Raw genomic sequence first — 13,147 nt, 5'->3', positions numbered from 1 at the left:
ATTAACTTGTAAAAAATAGTCTTTGTTACAATACCATGGGTCAATACCATGGATTATCAATACCACATGCCCGAAAACATAAATTATTTCACAATCAAAATATTTTATAACAATATGACAATATTGTTAACCATGTACAGTTACCCTCGCTTTACCATAGATATTAACTTGTAAATCAGCTTTGTTACAATACCATGGGCCAATACCATGGCTTATCAATACCACATGCCATAAAACCATGACTTATCTCATAGTAAAAATATTTTATTTTAATTTAATTTTACAACATTTTTTTAATTGAATCTAAAAGGGAAAATGTTACAATTATGATATATATAAACCCTCTATACTCACGACTACTACAAATATTCCCATAGAAATTAAATTAAGTTTTTAATAAAATTAAGTTAAGATGGACCTATGCCGAACCAACATAGATCCATTTTAGCTAAGGATCCAAGGGATGAGAGAAAGCAAATTGAATAATTATAATAGATTAAATATGGTGCATAATGGTGAGTGCCAGTATTGCAGCAGGACTGCTGCAACTCGTGGGCTGCCAAATTTACTTTTATCAACCCGGTAGTTCGTAACAAACTTGGAAGCATCAGTGCTGTATGCACAAGTACTAGTTCTCACTGCAGGTTGTCACTTGGTCAGCCAATGCGAGATCACTAGGAGCTCAAGCCAACTTCTATAGATTTTAGAAGAAGCTCTATGTGTGATGAAAGGAAAGAAAGATTACTCTACAGAGGCTATTCTAACTGGAGAAAGGAGAAAGACTAGAATGTAAAGCAAAACCTAGTAAAGCCTACTTAATAAGCTAATTCTACTTTTGCCAAAAACACTATGTAAACCATGAAAGAAATGCCATTACCTACTTAAGGAAGTACACAATATCTAACCATGCTATTTCTGGAAGTAAATAAGCAGAAAACATATTTTTGGATTTTTATGTGTTTTTATGTGAATTTCACATGCATCTAATTTATTGTGTATGAGTGTGGCAACGAACAGGTGGCGTTGGAGGGTGGTTTTGGAGCTTGGGAGGATGTATGATTGTGCGGATGGGTCCTAGAAGGTCTTAGGTGGCCTTCTGGAGGCTTTTCTCACACTCGTCTTTCAAAAGAAAGCCTACAGGAAAAACTACAGGAGGACACAAGAAAGCTATAGGAGGAAAACAAGGAAATTATAGGAGGCCTATAGGAGGAGGCCGAGAGCAATTTCCGCTGTTTTTAGGGTGTGAGAGTGGGTGAAAAATGTGGATAAAGGTTGGAATGAGGTGTTAGGGTACCTAAGGTCTACTTTGAATCACCAAGAGAGAGAAAGATGATTGGATTTTCTCAAGGAGAGAGGAAGAAGTTCTATGAAAAATGAAGGAAACTAGGGCAGAATTGAGGTGAGGCTTGGGAGACCTAGAGGGCATGGATCAGATGGAGGATGTGATTGTTGATAATCTGGCCTACTTCTGGAAGAGATCTGCTGCATAGGGACTGATAGTCAACCAAGAAAATCAAGCAATAAATGAAATGACTGCATCCTAGAAAAAAATAGAGTTTTGCATTAAAATGGCCTAAACTATGATGTGTACAAGGGAATGATGGTAAATGCTGCAAGGAAGGAAAGCATGAAAGAAGAGTATTGCAAAGAAGGAAGTGAACATGATGAGTAAGATCTAAAGTAAAACTAGACTATCAACCTACTAGGGTGTTGCAAACACTAGAAGTCCTATGAATGAGGAAAATCTATGTTTTTGGGGTAGCAAGAGAGTCTTTACCTCAAATCATGGTCCCAAAGGGAGGAAGAGAGGCCAAGGCACTACTGCTAGCATTTTTAATCTTTTCTGATCACTGCTTAAGTTGCTACAGAAAGTACAAATGGAAGAAAGCGACTAAATCATCAAAAGCAACCTATTCTTAACCATAAAATAAATACATCTAACAACAAATTAATCTACAAACTGAAATAAAGCATAAAAATACAAGTAAAGAGAAGCTTGGCTACCTAGATTGGTCCCTAACCCAAGAGCTTCAAGGTAACTCAGTGCTAGCTCAAAAAGGATTCCATCTTTATTATCAAAGAATAACAAGATTACATAAAACTTTCACACAAAAATAAGCTCGAAATTTGAGCAGAGTTTACATAAGCAAAAAGTCAACCCTAGTGAGGCCCTAGGCCTCTCTACCTATACATCTGAAGCTACCAACAACTTCCTTAAAATCAAGGAGGCTTGGCTCCCAAAGCTCGAGATAACTATCAGTCATCCTCCACTTTGCTCGGCTTCCTTCTAGTGCATGATTTGTCTACTTGTACTCCGAGTTGAATGAAGGGGACTTCAAAGTGAGGAGTAAAAAATGAGGGGGATTCCCTCCTATAAGTCCTCTCCTCTGTCTACTTCGAGTTATTGCTACAATTTGACCACTGGATCCTTGACTTTGACCTCGAAATCCATCAATAATCTGCATTAAATACATGTTAGACCACATGGCATCATAAATAACTAAACTCACCCTATAAGCATAAATATAATCAGAAAATCATACAATAGGCTAAGGGAATGGTTGATTTGATTGGGTTAGGAGGTAAAATGAGCCCATATAATTACCCATTTATGAGGCTCATCGTCACCCCCTACTGAACGTGTTTATCATCATCTGAGCAACCTAGTCAATCTATTCATCATTTATGGCCCTAGTGGCCTCCCTAGCATTCCAAACTTTTAATGTGGTCTACTGATGTTCTCCATAAAATCCTGCATTCCTGTCTATGTCCTTCCACTGCTCCACTTCTTCTTCTCTTCTCCCTTCTAGCATGCCTAATATGAGTGGAGGACTCAATTTGAGGCCAATCTAGTTTACCTTTAGCCTTTGCATGGAGCACTTGTGCATTGGCACTCTTTTTAATGCTTGCTTTAGCCTCATGGCGGAATGGTATTCCATGATCTGCAAACTGTGGGGTAGGGTGTTCCATCTTCTCATACATGCATGCACACAATCCTCCCCAAGTAGCCTAAACATATCTTCAAAGTGTGCAATGGCTTGTTCTTGATTGGCTAGATATTTAGAGGTAATTTGAGGGTCATTTGCAAGAAGGTTGTGTGTGCTGATGAGCGCCATAGGATCTGATGGCTCACATCTTATCATCAATGGTTCATTCTGCTCTTTTATTAACAATCTTTTCATTTCTGCTGCCATCAATTCATCATGCTTCATCCATGACGCCATGGCCGTTAATTGTAGATCCCCTAGCTTGGCATTGGGGTCCCACACATTCATGTTTGTGAGGGCCATGTTGTGTAGGTAGAACTCTGCCATCTTTGCTTTATCCTTTAAGGTGCTTTCGTCACACAAATCCATGAATTTCCTGTAGTCTTGGAAAGGCATTGTGCCTCTTTGTGCCAAAGTATTTATTTTGAATTGAAGCCATTTATCCTTCAGATAGAGGCCATAAGATTTGGCTGGTGTTCTTCATTGTAATGCTTCCATGGATAAGCTGGCCATGTATGCCAGCGAAGTCTCTTTCTCTTGCAGCTGCCTCCTTAGTAGTTTATTCTCATTTTCAAGGTGGCTTCTTGTAATGGCCTCTCTATCTCTGAGAGCACTCAATTCTCTACCCATTTCCTTGAGTTTGTTTTCCATATGGCCAACATCCTCAACTCCTTTGGACTTGTCTATCTACATCCACCTATTTGTTCTCACTCTCTCTTTGTCGAATTCGAAAAACAGTGGAATGGCAAATTTCTGTGGGATTATCCTGCCTCCCTCAAGTAGATTGTAATAAGAGGAAAGACTAGGCTGGGGGTTAGGTTCTTGTAGCTCTTGTGCTTCCTCGTTCACCTTTGGCTGTCCTCCTATCTTTTTCTCAAGTTTTTGTGTCTCCTGTAGTTTGGACAGTGTCTCCTGTAGGACTGTTTTAGGGTCCTGTAGAACTACCTTTCCCTTCCATGTAGAAGATCTTGGAGTCCCCCTTTCATAGGGCATAGGAGTCTTGGAAGAAGATTCTTTCACCTTAGCAGATGGTGAATCTTCGATGGTAATGGGAATCTTTGAGGATGGCTGAGGTTTTCCTATTTTAATTCTTGTGCTCTTCCTTGCCCTGAAATACATGGAGGTTTTTCTTTTCCTCTTTTGCTTTGGCTTGAATGGTGTACTAAGGGCAATGAGGGCAGCTGATGCTTCTCTTTCCAAAGTTTCAAGGGACTCTTCTCCTTGCTCTGCCCTCTCTGCATCCTTTTCTCCATCTTCTTTCTCTTTTTCTTCCTCTTGCTCTGTCCCTTCAACTCTCTCCTCCTCCCTCTCTTGCTCTGCTATGCTACCACTAGCTTCACCTTCTACTCCTTGTTGTTCTCCCTCCTCACTAACAGGAGGACTAACATCATAGGTTAATGCCTTAATGTCATCCTCAACTGTCATATTTCTTTAAACTTCCCATGCTGTGGGGATTGTAAGGGTGTGGAGGGTTTCCTCTACTAGGATTTTGATTAGGCCATGGTGAGCTAGCTACTGTGAAATTCCTTCTTGTACCTTGGTGCTGGAGTCAATGAGGGACTGAAGGAGAAACTAAGGGATACTAAGCTTTTGATGTGCTGGGGTATCCATGCCATATCTCAATTCTTGGAGGATTCTAAAATGATATCCATAAACAATGCTATACCTCCCCTTACAAAAAATGTATTTGATTATTTGGTAGCTAACCTTGTCCCAGGGATATGGTATACTATCCCTCCTAATTCCATTTTTGTCTTCAATAGGGTTTTCATTATCTTGGAAAAAATTCTTCTTGGTAGCCTAGCCAATTGGTTTCTCATCTTTACTCCAAGGCAGCCCAAGAGGAAGGGTAGTGACCCTACTGATGAATTCAGGGGTTATGTTGATGGAGAGGCCTCTAATGGTTACAGTGGCATGAGTTCTTATGTGAGGGACCAGAGAGAGAGAAAATTCTTGGGCAATTTCATCATCAAACGCTCTAAACTTCTAAAAGAAATTCATCCAGTTTGCCCTTGTAAATATGTCCACCACTTGAGGATGTGCATGGAGTCTAGTGGAGTTAGTGGGATCTTTTCTCATAAACCCCCCTGTCATACTACCTGTAATTCTTTTGAAAAACCAAATATGGAGGTGGAGAGAAAGAATTTTGAGAAAAACAGAGAAACAGAGGAGACTGTGTTTATAAAATATATAAAAAAAACAGAAATTCATTTTATGTATAATTACCCTCCTAAAGACTTATTTCATTCTAAAATTGAGACCACTTCCTTCATATATTGATATTCAATAGAGGACATTCATGAAACCTACCTCTTCAGACTGAAATTCGTGCCAAAAATCGTGGTTTCTCCCTTCAAAATGACTCACTGCCTCTCTTGTAGAAGCCTGTTGTCCCTCCTGTAGATTTCTTGTAGGTGCTCCTGTAGAAAATGCCGACATCAATAATATGGAGGAAATCGATGGAGGATGGTAGTTACGAGGCTATGGGGGCACAAGAAGACTATTGTGTGGTTGAGTTATGAGGAGAAAATGAAGAAAAGGTGGTGAGAACACGTGGGGAGGAGTGATCATTACCTTTTATGGATATTTTCGGATATGAGTGTTGAGTTGGAAAGTTGTATGTTGCCCGAATTAGGACCATTGGTCCCCACCTACTTGGTCATCATGGCCCGTCCTCGTAATAATCCCTCATTATTGCATCAGAGTTAACTCTTCCTCCCACTACCTATCCTTGGCATCTTATGCTTGAGTTGACTGTGCGCACGTGTGGGTGACATCTTGGTTGAGTGGAGTCAACTAAATGAAGGTGGCCAAGTTAACTGGCCACCTTTCGATTTCAACCATGTCGTTGCCTTTTTATTATTTCCAATTACAAAAATGCAGATAGAGAAGTGATTTAGTTACTTACCTGTGATCGGAGTGTATTTGTTGTGAGGTGCTGTCGCTTTCTCTGCTGCATGCCTTCATTTTTATTCATGCATGCTGTATCTACTTGTTGATGTGTGTGTTGTGCTTTTGTGTGCTTTTGCTAGAGCTAAGTTGCATGGGCCTTTTCAACTTGTAGATGTGCACTCTTTGCTGTTGGTGCTGGACTTCTATGGGACCAACTGCTACAGGAATTCCTACAGGAGCTCTTGTAGCTGCTTCTCCCCTGGAAACTTCAGCTTTTCCCTGTGCTTGTAGCTCGAGAATAATTCTAGAGGTGTAATGAGTGATGGAGGGATAGTAGGTAAGCTTCAGGCAAGGTTATTGGTGCCTTTTCCTTTTTTCAAAACTAAAAGACTATCTTTCTATGTTTTCTTGGACAGGGAAAAAAATAATGATTCTTGGAGTGTGATGCAGGCTTGGAAATGATGGTAAGGAGGCTTGAAGGTGATAAGAGGGATCATAGGTTCATCATGAAGTTGTTACTGTCCCTCAAACTACCTCCTGTAGACACTTTTGTCTCTCTGTCATTCCTACATGAGCCTCCTGTAGAAAACACAGAGCCTTAGAAAACACAGTTTTGAAAGAAAAAAGGTATAGTGGGGCAAAAGAGATGCCAAAAATAACGGAGGAAGGTGTGGAGAAGATGAGATGGGTGCTGGTATGAATGTAAGGGTTCCCTTGGCACCTTCTTCTGCTCCCTGTAGTCCTCCTGCAAACTTGCAATGCAATAAAAATTCATTTTTCTTTCTCTTTTTTCCTCTTTTTCTCTTTTTTGAAAACAACTAGGGCACCTCAGAGAGGTTTTCACCCTAATTTCCTGCCCTGGGCGCCTCCAAGGGAGGTTTTCACCCAGGGATCTTATTCTTTCCTTTTTTTTTCTTTTTTCTCTCTTTTTGTGACATCACTACACCGCCTCAGGAGAGGTTTTCAACCCAATGATGGGACTCAAGCACCTCATGGAGGCTTTCACTTGAGCCCTTATTTTTTCTTTTTTCTTTAGTGAGCTGGTGAAGTGGAAGTTAAGACATGCACCACTACCATCACTGTTTTATTCAAATATTCAATAAACTCTCGCTTGGAGAGGGGTTTATTGTAGACTTTCAACCGATGTCCATTGACAAGCATGGGGATGGCTTCATCATCATTGGTTCTGATCAAAACTGAACCATTGTCATTGTATTTCTCCACAGTGTAGGGTCTTAGCCATCTTGTCCTCAACTTGCCTTGGAAATCCTTGTATCTTGAATCATAGAGTAGTGCCCAATATCCCTCTTGGAATTTCTTCTCCCTAATATTTATGTCATGCCATATCTTTCTATGAATCTGAACTACCTTTGTATGGACAAGGGCTTGCAATCTGTATTCATCCAATCCATTGAGCTGAAGTAATCTCTCCTTCTTTGCATGGCTAAGGTCTAGGTCCAGCTGAGCTGCCATCCTTAGGGTATTGAATTCAGACTCTATCGACAACAAGGCCTTCTTCCCATAGACCAGTTCATAGGGTGTGAACCCTGTGGTGGTCTTCCATGTTGTGTTGTAGGCCCAAGTGGCCTCAACTAATCTGTCCACCCAGTCTTTTCTACTACTGCTCACTACCTTGCTTAGGATCCCTCCCAATTCCCTATTAGTGACCTCCACTTGCCCATTGGCTTGCGGATGGTAAGGGGTGGAAGTCTTGTGCTTGATCTTATGATGTGTGAGTAGGTATTCAATCAGGTTGGAAGTGAACTGGCTGCCTTGATCTGTGACCAACTCTCTTGGATACCTGAACTTTCAGAATATGTTTTCACTCAAAAACTCAGCTAATTTTTCCTCTGACCCTGCTTTCATTGCTTTTGTCTTCACTCACTTTGTCAGGTAGTCGGTGCACACAATGATGTATTGCTTCTGCTTTGAAGGGGGATTGATAGGCCCCACAAAGTCCATGCCCCACTTCTCAAATGGCTCAAAGGTCACTTGAGGTTGCATGGGCATTTCATCCTTTGGAGTGGGTTTCGCCATCCTCTAACACTGATCACACCGGCTCGTGTATCTCCTCACATCTTGATGAAGAGTGGGCCAGTAGTAGCCTGTTTTCAATATCTTGAAGGGGTTCATTTTGTTACAAAATGACCTCCACAAGGCCCGTCATGATAGGTCAGGAGGATGTCAAAGAATTCCTCCTCCATGACACATCTTCTCAAGATTTGATCTGGGCCAATTCTGAAGAGATTGCCTCCAGGTGAAAGGGGTGCTTTTCCTTACTATCTTGCTCTTCTCTTTTGAGGACAGGTGTGGTGGGAACTATGCTGAAACCAAGTAGTTTTCTAAATCAGCAAACCATGGAGAGAGTACTGATATAGAAAATAGGTGTTCATCTAGCATTTTCTCATCCACATTCCTTTGTCATCCGCAGGAAAATTTACTCTCGAAAAAATTTTAGCAACAACATTCTCTTTACCAGGCTTATCAATAATGGTCAGATCAAACTGCTGCAGTAAAAGCAACCATCTAATAATGTGAGCATTTACATCTGGTTTGTTCATTAAATATCTAATTGCATCATGATCAGTGTGAACAAAGGTTTGATAGCCTATGATATAATGTCTGAATTTGCTTAAGGAATGCACGACAGCTAGGAGTTCCTTTTCGGTCACTATATAGTTTAACTCTACCTTTGACAAGTTTTTGCCTATAAAGTATATGGCATAAGGTAACTTTTCATAAGTTTGTCATAAGGCTGCTCCTATAGCTTTGTCTGAGGCATCTATGTGAATGTGAAAGGGTAGGGCCCTGTTGGGGCCTCTGAGAATTGGGGCAGTCACTAACTTGCTCTTCAAGGTATCTAGGGATTCTTGACAGTTTTCTGACTATATGAACTCAACATCTTTGCCTAGGAGGCCAAACAAAGGAGAGGCTAACTTGCTGAAGTCTTTAATGAATCTCCTGTAATATCCAACTAAGCCTAGGAAACTTTTGAAATCTCTCACCTTTTGAGGAGGTGGGACCCTTTGGATGATGGCAATTTTGTTGTGGTCCACCTGCAATCCTAGTTGAGATATTGCATGACCTAGCACGGTCCCTTCAGTCATAAAAAATTCACATTTTTCTAGACTGAGGGACAGATTCATCTTAATACACTTATCTAGAACTTTTCCTAGGTTAGATAAAGCTTCCTGAAAGTTAGAGCCATAAGGAGTAAAATCATCCATGTATATTTCTACTACATCATGAACCAGTTCAAAAAATATACTCAATACCACTCTTTGGAAAGTGGCTGGAACATTACACAAACCAAAAGGAAGGACCCAATATGCAAAGGTACCCCAAGGACAAGTGAAAGTGGTCTTATCTTGGTCTTTCGGGCTGATTTGGATTTGATTGTACCTGCTAAAGCCATCTAGGAAGGAGAAAAACTTTTTCGTTGCTAGACCGTCTAACACTTAATTTATGAAAGGTAAAGGAAAGTGGTCCTTCTTAGTGGCTTTGTTCAATTCTTGATAGTCGACATAGATTCTCCACTTACCATTTTTCTTTGGCACTAGCACCAAAGGAGAGACCCATTCACTGTTAGAGATGGGATAGATGAATCCCGCATCAAGAAATTTCTGCAGTTCTTCCTTAACAATATCTTTGAGTATTGGGTTCATCCCCCTTTGAGGATGCCTGACTGGATTGCAATCTTCGTTGATGTATATATGATGAGTACATACTGGAGGGTGCACTCCCTTCATCTCCTTATAACTCTAGGCGAAGGCATCTAGATGTTTTCTCAATATGTTGCATAGCTCTTTCTCCTGAGAAGTAGATAAGGATGGATTGATTTTCAATATTCTTTTGGGACGAATCTATATTTTTAACACGAGAGAAGTGGGATCAGCCACAAAGAGATCAGTTGAGGGTTGTTTTGGATTTCTCTTACTATATCTTCTAATGGTGATACACTGGGAGGTGGATCCTGAATTAAATTTTCAATCATATCATCCTCATCTTGTGGTTTTCCTCCCATGGAGATTTCTAATGTACAAAGTGGTGTAGAATAAACTTCATCCTCATCCTCCTCCTCCAACCAGAGAGGTAGATCATGTTCTAGCAATGGTTGGGTAGGAGGATAGAGGATTAACTGCTTGGACATGTTCCCAGCTCAGCAGTTGATGTAGGCATCGGCTGTAGCCAACCAGGGTCTTCCTAGAATGAGAGGATACCCAGTGAGCTTTGCCTTTGGCTGGAGAACTAAGAAATCAATAGGGTACTCCCAAGAATCAATGGAGACCATCACATCTTCCACAATCCCCTCAAGGGTCAATGTGGAGTGGTTTTCTAGCTGCAGCACTATCGTGGTCTTCCTTAAGGAGCCTTGGAGATTGAGTTTGAGCATTGTGTCCTTTGTCATCATATTAATGGCTGCTCCTAGATCAATCAAGGTATGTGGGACCATTGTACCATTGATGTGGACATCAATTACTGGGCTTCCAGGGTCTAGATATTTTTGACAGACTATCTACCCCAACATCAGTTCGGACAGTTGTCCTATGACATTGATGGTTGAGGCATCTCTCTTGTGCCTTCCTGGATACCTAAAGAACTTCTCTTTGATCAACCTATTGTAGATAGGCACATCGTTTATGGCTTGGAGAAGTGGTATCTTCACACATAAATGTTTCAATTCTCCCAGGAGTTCAATCTCTTCTAGGGTAGGCTGGGTTGTCATGGATAGTCTCTCAAGAAAGGGTGAATTTGCTTTAGGTTCTCTTTACTCTTTATCTTCCTCAACCTCCCTGGGTGGAGGCTAGCTGTCTGGGAGAAATTTCCTGGATCAAAAGTTAATTTCTTAAATCTCTACAGCATAAGTTGGGCATGATGGTTCCCCAATATACACTTGCTAAGCCTATCTATTGTTCAGGTTCAGATTTGGCTGGACAGGCATTTGAGGTTGCCTTGGTGGAGCAGAAGGTAACGGTTGTGGTTGGGCAGGTGGTGGAGGTAGAAAGTAGGAAGAGAGTTGTATTAGGGCTTCCACCCTTGATGAGATGCATTCCACTGAGGTCGTGGCTAAGCATAGGATTGAAATGAATGGGTGGCTGGTTGGGTATGATATTGAGATGTGAAGGACCAAGGAGGAGGCGTGGACTAGGAAGGATGAGCAGGGGGGACCCCAAGAATGAATATATGTGACTTGGTTGGGGCTGTAGTATGCCTGAGATGTTTCTTGCATCCCCTGCTGGTATGGTCTATGTCCATGCGGCCTCCTTTGGTCTATGTAATAGATCTCTTCAGTGACTCCTTCGGCCACTTGGTACACAACTTTAAGCCCGGGAAAGGAAGGGCACTTATCTGTAGAATGATCTTCTTCATAGACTGAACAAACCTCTATAGAGTTCAATGGGCATTCATTTCTAGGATGCCTCTTGGTGCATCTAGGGCAAACAATGGCCAAAGCCCTCTCTACTTCCTCTTGTTTTCTTTTGATATGTAAGGTATGCATTTGCATGGCAAGATTCTGCAACATCTCACTCTTGAAGTCTTTTAGCATGTTTCCAATTTCACCTTTAATGAATGAATTGGAAGAAGAGGTACTGGCTATGGGTTGACTCACCCTACCTTTATTTCTGGCTACCCTAGAATGGTTTCTAGAAACAATCTTTATGTCCTCATAGGGCAGTTGGTAGATGTCTCCCCTAGCCAGTAGATGGAGGGTGTCTAAAAGGTCTTCCTAAATTCTCCTGAGCAAGACCAACTTCAGAGACTTAGGGTCAAGTGTACACCTGGCCCTTTTGTAATTGAGCTGGAACCTCTCTTCATAATCTTCCAGGGACTCATCACTTCCTATGGTCATTCGGAATATTTCTTCTTTAGTATCTTTTAACCTACAATAGTCTCGATTCTTGTCATGAAAGACCTGTTGCATTTGAGCCCAAGTCTTGATGCTATTGCCAAGTAATCCCATGAACCAGTGTAATGTTGCATCCTTGAGAGTAGAAGGGAATAGTCTCAACTTTTTCTCATCTTTTGCATAGTCATAAGTTCGACATATGACAGAAAACTCGAAGAAGAAAGTGTCGGGATCTTCTGTGGGCAGACCATGGAAGTGAGGTAGGGCTAAAGGACTTATATTCTTCATTTTGGTGTCCCCATTGGTTTCCTGAATGGGGAAGGTACCCTCAATTATTTCTCCATTTCCCCTAGCATTTTTGGTTTCAACCATTGGCCTCAGAGGAATGTTTTCTTCCTCTTCTTCTTCTTCCCCTATAGGTTCTTCAAATATGTTTGGTTGTTCACCTAAGGGTTCTTCTTGATTGCAGCCACCGAAGAAGAGAGAAGGTTGGCTATGTGAAGCAGTGGGGGTGTTGGGAACTTTTTTTCCTAAGTTATCTCTATTCCTACGAGGCATGAAAGGAAATATTTTTGGTTGCTTTTTTCTTTTTCCCCACACCGAAAGTACCTACAGAAACTGAAATTGTGAACAGAAAAAAACAAATTGCAACTAGCTGAAATGAACTTGCTGAATGGAAATCTGTAGAATTGAAAAGGAAAGCAAAGAAATGCATAACTGAAAGAAAAGAAATGACTAGTCTACTATTGCCGAAATAAACTATTAGCAGAATGTTGCAATAGGAAATAGAAGAAAGAATTAATCATAGAATACTCTGACGCTTCCCCAGCAATGGCACCGAAAAGTGGTGAGCATCGGTATTGAAACAAGAATGCTGCAACTGCTGGGATGCCAACTTTACTTTTATCAACCCTATAGTTCGTAACAAACTTGGAAGTGTCGGTGCTGTATGCACAAGTACTAGTTCTCACTGTAGGTTGTCACTTGGTCAGCCAACGCGAGATCACTAGGATCTCAAGTCAACTTCTATAGATTTCAGAAGAAGCTCTATGTGTGATGAAAGGAAAAAAATATTACTCTACAGAGGCTATTCTAGTTTTGGAAAGGAGAAAGACTGGAATGTAAAGCAAAACCTAGTAAAGCCTACTTAACAAGCTAATTCTACTTTTGCCAAAAACACTATTAAAACCATGAAAGAGATTCCATTACCTACTCAAGGAAGTAAACAATATCTAACCATGCTATTTCTGGAAGTAAATAAGCAAAAAACATATTTTTGGATTTTTATGTGTTTTTATGTGAATTTCACATGCATCTAATTTATTGTGTATGAGTGTGGCAGTGAACAAGTGGCATTGGAGGGTGGTTTTGGAGATTAGGAGGATGTAGGATGGTGTGGATGGGACGTAGGAGGTCTTAG

The sequence above is a fragment of the Pinus tabuliformis genome, chromosome 7, assembly GCF_031772625.1.
Source record: "Pinus tabuliformis cultivar Carrire ecotype Pingquan chromosome 7, CPIR1, whole genome shotgun sequence".
Classification (NCBI taxonomy): domain Eukaryota; kingdom Viridiplantae; phylum Streptophyta; class Pinopsida; order Pinales; family Pinaceae; genus Pinus; species Pinus tabuliformis.
Note: the sequence above shows the minus strand (reverse complement) of the source record.